Below are 10,875 nucleotides of genomic sequence, written 5' to 3'. Positions count from 1 at the left end.
GGGTATATTTTCCCACTTGAAGAAATTAAATATTTAATATTTTCATTTTTTTCTTTACGTAACTGGTAACGAGGCAAAGCGCGACGTTAAATTCCGGCACATTTAACACGCAAGGCCTCCAGAATTCGGCAAAAAGTGGGAAAAAGTAGTATCGTAATGGGAGCGAAGTGTACTATTTTTCTAGTTTCCCTCTGACTTCCTTGCTACATGCGGGAAACAGCATGAAGCTAAAAAAATATAATTGCAAATTTTATCTAATCTCTTTCAAAATGGTAGACAAATTTTGTATAATATGTAAAATTTCATCCACAGATATTGATAGAGCAAATCAATTAATATTCCGATATTTAATAAATCGACGAGTTTTAATACTTCGCAAATACCCTACAAATGAATTATTAGATTTCACGGGTGAAATTTGAAAATTTCAATTTTATTAGACAGAAAGTTCAATAAAGTTCATTGTGTCAATCAATTTGTAACTCGGTTCAGTTCTCAATTAGTTTTGAGATGTTTATTTTTTTTCGTTCAACACGCCCTCGCAATTGAGTTTGATTGGTACATGTCAGGGGAAAATATTGATATAGCCTATTGCAGCTCTATCGATTGTAACTTATTTTAGTAGATTAATTTTAGAAGTTTTTTTTTACATTAGAAAACTGATGATCAGTGTGGATATTTTTTTAGAAAATCTAGAAAAAATATAAACTACCAGAGTTTTAACCCACACTTTTTGAAAACTGTGTAAGAGCCTTTATATTTTTTCTACAACAAAATTTGGTAATTTTTCTGTTCAGTGTCGCCAATCAACACGAAATATCAGATTGAATAAAAGAGTGTCTTTTTACTACTTATAAGTTAGTCAACACTAGGTTAGTTACTTAACACTAGCTTCCTTCGGCCGACTCTGTATGCGGGGTAAAAAAAAATAAAAATCAGCTTCACGCTGTATCCCGCAAGGTACGCAGAGGGAACCTAGTGTTAAGACACTCCGTTCTCCGTACAGCGTGAAGAATGTTCTTCATAACCACCACAACTAAAATTTCAGAAAGAATAAAATAAATATAATTAAAAAAAATAAAATAAATATAATTAAAAGCCAGCCTAGCCGCCTTAGTCACGTAGGCTACGGCGTGTAATGGTGTAATTCGATTGGGCCTACTTGTCGATACAGTATTGCGGACGTTTTTATCAGGCTGTAGCTCCTGAAATATATCAATTGTTTTTAGCTTCCTTTTATTTTATCGAAAAATGCAAACGTTTCAGATAATTAGAATATCTGTATAAATTTTAAAGTGTCTAACTTATCAATAGTTAATAATATAATCTTGAAGAGTTTGTTTGGTTGAACCCATTAATCTCAGGAACGAATAGGTTGAATTGAAAATATATTTTTGTGATGATTAGTCCTTTTACGCTATTAGGTTATATTAGATTACGTTAATGTGAATATCATGTACCTACTAATTAAATAGAAACTAAATAAAATTAAAAATAAATTAAATGAAAGTATTCTGAAAACTTAATTTTATTCCATTATAAAATCTTGTAGCTTCTTCGAAATGCATACGCTGTTTTGTTGAGAAGTCATTGAGTTACCAGAAAACCACAAGCGGTTTTCAGTGAGGCCTTAGAACTCCTTTAGAGTCTGCCTTAACCACTTAAATTTCTCTATAGAATATTCTTAAGAAAGAATTCTATACACGACATTATAATTATCTTTTAATAAGAAATCTCATGAAAAATAAAGTAAAAATAAACTAGTTTAAAATGTAATTTTTCTATTTTTTAATTCATATATTTAGTTTTGAAAGTTGGGCAACATTAAAAAAACGTTATGAAGGTAGAAATATGAGAATGGAACCCATAACCGCCGTCAACCATCAGCTTTAGTCTTGCACCACTATGACTTCATATCATCATCATCATCATCATCATCAGCCTGTCGTCGTCGACTTCATATGCCTACTCTAAATCAATTTAGAATATAAATTTGAATATAATATAATAAAATAGATCCTGCCCCAATTCCACGATCTAATAAGAAGGTCATGTCTGTATGCCCCAAATCGAAATGTTCCCGTGCGAAACCACGTAGCTACGCTAATAGACTAGTAAGCGTTCAACACTTAGCAATCTCTACATATATAAACGTTAAATGGCTTTTAAACATATGCAGCATATGTTAAACTGAGAGAAGAAATTATGTAAGGTATTATTATATGTCAATTTAGTTGTAAAGTACGTGCCTAATATTACAAGGTGGTCGTAGGTTTAAATTGCAATTAAAATATTTTTTTTTGCATATTTAAAATTTTATTTTAATGCAACTTTTCCTTTAGTAACATTTATAGTAAGCATAAAATCGGTTTAAAAATTCCTTCTGAAAGATATTTGCGATGGAAAGTACAAGAATTAATTAAGGTTACAAATTTTACATTTTATAAAATACTAAAAAGCATTACTTATTTAACTACTATATTAGTATAAATTTAAATTTTATCGAAATCAATTTCTCATAAACTATAGCAAACGTAATGTATTCACTATTCCAACAACTGGCGCCAGAAGATTATAAAATCTACGACAGTCGTCGCATTTCACCTGAACTATACTCCTACAAATATGTGTAGAGAAGAACACTAGTTTTACAATATATTTGGTACTACATACAAATTATTATTTAAACAAATATTTTTGTAAAGGCTGTATTCAATAATGCTTAATAAAGCTAATAAAAAAAAAACAAATTCGCTAGAGTTCAGCAATTTTTGCTGGTTGTCTCAGTTTGACGTTGTTCGTCGTAGCGTTCGGACGCTTCGTACGATCTGTATCTATTGTAAGGAATACGTGAGTATACTTTTTAATTAACGTATTTCGTACAGTGTTTTGCAAGTTTGAAAGATATTTAGTTTATAATAAAATAAACAGTGCAGTGAAGTGATGTGCTAGTTATGTATTTAGGATGTAATTTTGGTAAGTTGTTCATTATTTAACTTAATTAAATTATTTAACATATATGTGTGTATGTAATAGTTTGTATTATTTAAATTTTGAAAATATAAGGAATGAGCAATTATTTTTTACGAAAACCACTAAAACTCGAGCCATCTAAATAAAATACAACTGATATTGACTTGAAAATATTTTTTTCCGTAAAACATAATTAGTAGCGTTTTTCTTTTTCTTTGTTATAAAATAAAAAATTGTGAAATAAAGAATATTCTTTTACATTTATTCTATATTTTAGTAAGTAGGTATAAGAACATAAAGACTGCTACGTAAGCGTTCGACGTAGCAATGATGCTACGTCGCGCCGTAGCTCCTTAGTGAATAAAATAACCGTCGATTTATTAAATGGATGAAGTATATGTACGATATGCATGACTTTTTATAGTTTATGAGCGGTATTAATTACTTGTTTTTTTATATATATTTTTTTTTGTATGAATAATTTGACGTAAAAATATCTCATTAAATATATAGTAATACAAAATACAACAACTATTGTATACTAATATTGATAATGCGTAATTCCTTCATAATAAATTAACTTCTTAATTTATTATTAATACTATAAACCTTTAAAAAGTATTTTCATCTAAAGCTCTATACAAAAATGGTAGAAAAATATTGTGTTCTTTAGAAACACTACGCCCCCTTTTACGGTTGAAAGCAGTTTATAAATAGAACCATGTAGTACTACTATACTTTTGTAATAGATTCTACTGTTGTTATTTAAATATAAGAATATATTGTTTGTTCAATAAATAAATATTTATATTATATTAATAGGTCATTGTGCAGTGTCTTACTTAAAGTAAGAACTTGGTTGTAGGTTCAATCTCCAATTGGAGAAATTAATTATTATTTATTACATTTTAAAAGTGTTATTTTTAATTAGGTATAGAAAAATATGTTTAAAAAACTTTGAAGAAATAACGTAATGTAATGAGATTTTTTTACTGCAAGTTCTCATTTGCCAAATTTCAATATTGAAGGTCTGTAGGAAATAATTTACAGGTTTTGATAACGTGGCGAATAAAGTTGTAATTATTATTGCAAATTTCTAGTTTTTGTGTGTGAAAAAATATTAATTATGATGACATATGACGGATCATAAGACCTAAAGTAACTCAGAATTAGTTTATCGTTAAATGGACTATCCCATTCATTTTTTTTATATAGAATGATAGTTCCGTATATTAGTGTATACAACCGAATAAACTCTTCATATATTTAACTAGCGGACGCGCGCAGCTTCGCTTGCGTATTTAAGGGTGAATTCTAATAACCCATGAAACATATGTTCAATGAAATATTTTTAAGAGTCTAAATTTCAAACTTTATAAAAATCGGTGGCGATTTAAAGATTTCTCCATACAAACTTTTAACCCCTTATTTGCACCCTTAGGGGATGAATTCTAGAAAACCATGAAACATATGTTCAATTAAATATTTTTAAGAGTCTAAATATCAAATTTTATAAAAATCGGTGGCGATTTAAGAATTTTCCCATGCAAAGTTTCAACCCCTTATTTGCACCCTTAGGGGGTGAATTCTAGAAAACCATGAAACATGTGTTTAATTATATGTGTTTAAGAGTCTGAATTTCAAATTTTATAAAAATTGGTGACGATTTAAAAAAAACCCTATACAAACTTTCAACCCCTTATTTGCACCTTTAGGGAGAGAATTCTAGAAAACGATGAAACACGTGTTCAATTAAATACTTTTAAAAATCTAAATTTCAAATTTTATAAAAAACGGTGCCGATTTAATTTTTTTTCCATACAAACTTTGAACCCCTATTTCACCCCTTTAGAGTAAAAATTTTTCAAAATCCCTTCTTAGTGGATGTTCAGATTACGAAAGTAAACTTTTGTCCAAATTTAACGTTTCTACCATCAGCGGTTACGGCTGTGCGTGCGTCTTACCTCAGTCAGTGAGGACAAGTCCTTTTATATATATAGATTATTAATATGTTATACAAACATTATAAAAAAAGGCTTATCTATTATTACGAACTGAGTTATGGAAATTTAATACGTCAAATACATATTTGATATTTGACGTAAATGGAATACAGCTAGACAAAGTTATTTTAGAATTTTGTCTGCTAGGTACTATTCTATAAATAAACTATCTATCAAGAGGTCGTCGTGACGCAGTTAAAAATATTATATTATTTTATTTCCTCGAGTGGGAATCGAACCAACAAACTGTCACGTTATAGTCACACTTTGTTCAACACGACTGGCCTCAATTTTGTTATTAAGATTGATATTTAAAGGGCTTATTATTTTTTGCTTTTCAATTTTTAAGAAATATTTATGTAAATATTTTAAGTATTCAAAAACAAAAATTATAACAGTAAGACGACGAACAAAAAATATTCAGTACATTTTACTACAGAAAAAATTTCTTTAAAAATATTTTTTCAAATTAATCACGAAAGTGGTGTTTCATTTAATATAGAAAAAACTGATTCTAATAAATATTCAAGAGTCTTGCATATTTCTTCAGTTTGAAATAAAGGAAAATGGGAGTTTCGATAATGCAACGACTCTTATTCATAACGGCAGAGTTTGTGAAAGTTGTCTTCTTTGTTCGAAAAGAATTTTATTCGTAGTAAGTGATTCCATGCAACTGTAAGTTAAAAAATATGAATGATTTAAAAGCTGTAACATTAAATTAAAGTTTCAAATTCGATGCGATTCAAATAAATCCATTATCATAGTATGCAAGAGTTCATGTTCGGAGTTCGGTATCTTAAAAGGAAAAACCCATATAGGATCAATTGTTATCTATCTGCCATTAATATCAAGATCGCCTGGAGTCAATTAAAAAATGCGAGCATTTATACGTCGTTTTTACTGCATTTGATATGCTAATGTAAGCATATGCTAACACAATGCTCGAATTCGAGCAGACATTCAAAACAGAGTGTTTTAACATTCATAATTTCTCTCTGCCTATCTCGTTTTATAGGATATAGCGCAAAGCTGAAAAAAAATCTTATATATATTTGTTACTTTTCATGCAACAATATTTCATATACTGCCATCTTTTATCCAATGGGATCTTGTTTATACGTAATCCTTGAGGGCGAAAGTATCTGGATTACAAGCTTTACATGAGACAGAAAATTTCGAGGTTTAACGGTTCGGCCTTGAGAAAGTGACGCGCCGTCAAATTTATTTATTTATGACACAAAATTTTGGTGCTTATCTAAATCTGAATAATTTCCGTTATATTTTTTTATAGAGAAAATTTCAATAGCTTTTATATGTCAATTTCTATTTTTCTTTCACGGAGTAGAGAACGGAGTATCTTAACACTACGTGCCCTCTACCTACCCTTGCTGTATGTGGGATACAGCTTGAAGCTGAAGCTGATTCATTTTCTCGAGTAAGAATCGAACTCACAACCTGTCTCTATGTCTACAGACACAGTCACATCTTGTACTCCTGCGCCACGACTGGCCCCGTTACTTATAAATAAAATAATTAAGTAAGGGAAGTAACAATAAAACTCTTATATTCGTCTCAGTAATAATATAGGGTAAATGTGAATATAATGACTCCCGCACTCAATGAAATAAAGCATTGTTTTTCTGTAGAATAACATTATAGACTTGTTAATAATAAAACTTGTATTTAAAACAATATAATACGCGGATACGTCTATTATCCACATTCTATACCTTTTTCTTTTTTTTATAATCTTTTATAAAAAGAATTGTTTATTGAATGTATTTACTCGAATTGATATCTTCACATACTTCCGTTCTACAAAACGTGCTCATAAAATATTATATTTTATTATTAGCTTAAATAAGCAATGAATGCCTCATTCTTGGCCAAACGCCATTTTTAGCTATCATAATGTAAACAAATGGTTCATTGTGAAAATTGAAGTTATATTTTAATGTGTAATAAGGTGGTGTTAACTGTACTCATTATAAGCATTTGAACCGATTGTAAGCGCGATGGTTGTAGGTTCCTGGTCCATGGGGATCCACAATCTATTTTCTGGTTCTGGTAAAAAGACAGACGGCAGTGTTAAGCTCCGCCACTGAAGACATACATTTCGTGTCGAATTTTTCGATTCAATCGCGTATCTTTAATATTATATTTTAAATTTTTCAGCTTCACGCTATATTCCACGTAGAGCAGGGTAGGCGGTCAGAACCTAACGTTAAGACAGTTCGGTCTACATTTTCTATCGAATTTTCAAAGCATTACGTGTTGAGTGGCGGAATTCTACATCGCTCTTGGCCCTTTTACTAGAGCAAAGAGTAAGAATAAATAATTATTATTCCGCGAATATTATACTAATAAAATAAAAATCTTATCTAATTCCAAGCCTATAAAACCTATAAGAGAATCCACATAGCCACCGATACATAAGTAATGTAATATTCTCATATATTTAACGAACCGCGGCCCGAGGTACTCACTGTGTTTGTTCCAGAGAGAGAGCTTACGTCACACTGCGCTTTACAAATATTTATTTCATTTGTCGCAATCGCAACTCGCCTGCGAACGCGGGCCAAATCTCATTTGGATTTTTTTTGAGGGTTTTCTTCTTGATATATGGTTGTTTTTTTATGTATTTTCGTATACTTTAGATGATAAGTATTGATTGATTTGAGACCCTTCGGCACAGTGTCACTAACTGTAAGCTCGACGATTATGGATTCGATTCCCACTCAGAGAAATGAGGTATTGTCATTTCTTCGCTCTGGTAAAAAGACAAAGCGCGCTGTCGGGTATGGAACCCATTCAACACACAGTGCCACGAAAAATAAAGAGAAAGTCGAGAGTGGAGAGTTTTAACATAAACAGAAAAAAATATAGCGTATGTTATCGTACTTAACCACTATAAAATAATAATGAAGTAATAGCAACATCTGTAACTGATACTCGTATATTATAACATTAAAAAAATATTTTTTGTAAGTAATAAGTGGAACGTGACTACAATACTGGTATCATTTTTATTAGGCTAATAAATAAGAGCTAAATTTATAACCTGTTTCGAATAAAATGGAAGAAACATTTTACGAATCATTTTCTTTTAAATGTAGTGTTTTGTTCAGGAACTATAGACTTTTAGGTTGAATGTTGTGTGGGTGCCTTCGTAGATATTTGGGTCAGTTATTCAGTTAAAGACCTCACTTGGGTCAGTTTGCCTTTGAATTTTATATGTAGGCATTCTACTACAGGTCGTCGTACGATTGGTGTAAAATTTGAATAGTATCAGAAAAGTTGTTTTGAAAATGTTTATAAAATTAATGTAATTTTTATTATAAAATATTTTTAGCTATGACTTTAACTCCGTGGTCAAATGGAAATTTTCAAACTTTTCTCCAATGGGAATCGAATCCACAACCTGTCGCATATACAGTCGCAAGTTTGTACCACTGCGCCAGAACGGTCTAAAAATATTTATACTAAGAAAATACACCGCCAGGTTAGAAACAAACGATCATCGCTTTGAGACTATTCCGTTCAAAAGACGACTTTATGACATTTTACTATAAAACTGACGGTAATTTAGAAAAAATATAATAGTTATCTCAGTTTAAATTTCATTAAGTGTTTCAAATGTATAGAAACACCAGTTCTCTAAGATAAAGTGCGTAATTTTAATCGTCCAAGAAACTTTATTTCCGCAATTTGAAAAACTTTCCTTAGGCTAAATTTCAACAAAGCTTTTATTATTTAATGTAAAGTAATAAGAAACCTAACTTCAATTATGAAGGTAATTTAAAAGATTATTCGGCGAATTCAAGTTATTTTAGAAGAGAACAATTATAATCTACGCTTTATAAAATGAATGTTGTAAATTTTCATTTTCTTTTTCTTATTTTATTATTAGACTTTTTTTATAGTGGAGTGGGAGTGAAATAAGTTTTATGATTCTATTTTGAATAGTTTTTCGTATTTGGACGAAAAGCAAAGACCTTGTCTTGACTAAGTGTTCTCTACCAACCCTGCCTCTATAAGTAGATTTAAGCCTGAAGCTAAAAAATATATATATTTTTCTAGCTTCATGCTGTTGAAATTGGAAGAAGGAGTGGCAGAAAATCTGGAAACTTAGTGTTAAGGCACTCCTATCCCCGCTTTCCGCTGAATTATGGAATTCCACGTATGGAATGCGGAACTCAAAGCCGCGCTTTGCCTCGATACCATAGGAAGGAAATGAAAATATTAAATATCTAATTCCCCCGACTGGGAATCGAACCCACCCACCGTCATGTCTACATTCACATTTTTTTGGCACTTCGCTTCGACGGGCTCTAACCTCCAAGTTAAATAATCATTAACTTATTTATGTATATAAATATATAATTTAAATTAGAGCAGTTTAGCATATGTCAATTTCCATAGCTACGTGTACAGAACCTTTAGGGAGCATGTGTTAATCCGTTAATTATGGAGTTAAATCCGTCCATGGCACAGTTCTATACGGGTCACTACGTAATTGGTTCGCTCATATCCGTTATTAAAAACTAATAAATTACATATAGGTACGTTAGAAAGTTAAAAGTTAAACTTTTAAATAAATGCTAGATAATAATTATAAATGAAGCTAGACAGAGGGCTACGACGAAACAATCAACCTATTAGAAGTTCCTGAGATGCTCCCAGGATTAGAACGTTCAACCAAAGAAACACTTCATTTTTATTAAAAATCTTTCGTCCTTTCCCGTGTAGTTTGGTAGACAGAGATAACCTAGAGTTAAGCTTAAAACACTCAATTTCCCACCTTTTGGACATCGCGCATTGAGTGGCGGAACTCAAAGCCGCGGCTATACACTCAAATACTTTTAACGTTTTCTCAATCGACAAAACAAAACATGTTTATTTTTAATGATTAAATATATATATAAAAAATAATATCAGTATTGCAGTGTTTTAATATAAAAACATCCAATAAACAATAATTGCCCGTCTTTTTTCAGTAATGATGCATAAAATGTGCAATACATATTTTTTTCAGCAACGCTATCTCTCCAGTAATTGGGAACGTGACATTAAATTCACGTCGTTCCGATTCATGTATATTATAAGTAATATTTTTCATATTTTTTTCAGTATCTTTTGTATTATTAACTAGCTCATAAAGTGTTCTCAAAATTCCATTACGTTTAAAATTTTAAACGTTTTTTAAAAAAATAGACTTTTTGTATTAACCTCATATAAACGGAAAGTCAAAAATAAACTCAAATTGGACTTTATTGTGCCCCAATCGCAAAACTGTAGAATTATCCAATAGAATTCCACAGAGTCTTGAAAAAATTGGTGGTCGGACAAAAGTAATTACAAACGTTAGTTCAGGCCGAGAGTGGCACGTCCACTCATTAATATGCTAATACTACGAGATCGAATACCGAATTGCTAAGTAAAAGAAGTCTCTAAGGAGGACAAACTCTACGCCTTATATTCATATTCGTTTAATATTTTTTTATTTTAGTAGACTAGGCAGAGGGCACCTGGCAACCTGGGAAGTGTTCTCACGCCGTTCCCATTAAGACATGACGTTCCCCACTTTCCGCTGAATTCAACGTCGCGCTTTTTATAACATAACAAAATATATATAACAGAACCATCCTCCCTTAAACAATTTCTTGTACCCCTCGCTCTGGTGACGAGGCAAAGAGTTGCGTTAAGCTCCGCCATTTAAAGTGCAATGCTTCCGGAATTTATCGGAAAGTTGGGAACGGAAGTGTCTTAATATATAGCGGAGTGTATTAACACTAGGTTATTAGGTTTTCACTGTAAACCCTGCTGTGTTGAACATACGACATGAAGCTAAAATATATATTTAATATATCTTCCTATATAAAAAAATCGTGATATTATA

The 10,875-nt window shown here is 31.0% G+C and overlaps 1 protein-coding gene across 1 annotated transcript in view; it reads left to right on the top strand.

Annotated features, from left to right (window-relative positions):
- The first annotated feature begins 2,806 nt into the window (after positions 1-2,806).
- The window catches only part of LOC146535173 (uncharacterized), a 103,741-nt gene continuing 95,672 nt past the window's right edge, over positions 2,807-10,875 (top strand). Inside the window, exon 1 of the mRNA XM_085191121.1 lies at positions 2,807-2,976. The gene's annotated coding sequence lies outside the window, so the exon portion shown is untranslated. The remainder of the gene's footprint in view (positions 2,977-10,875) is intronic.

Source organism: Heliconius melpomene, chromosome 10 (assembly GCF_056956725.1).
Source record: "Heliconius melpomene rosina isolate 202511_hmr_F chromosome 10, ASM5695672v1, whole genome shotgun sequence".
Taxonomy (NCBI): domain Eukaryota; kingdom Metazoa; phylum Arthropoda; class Insecta; order Lepidoptera; family Nymphalidae; genus Heliconius; species Heliconius melpomene.
This window is presented reverse-complemented; position numbering and strand designations above follow the sequence as displayed.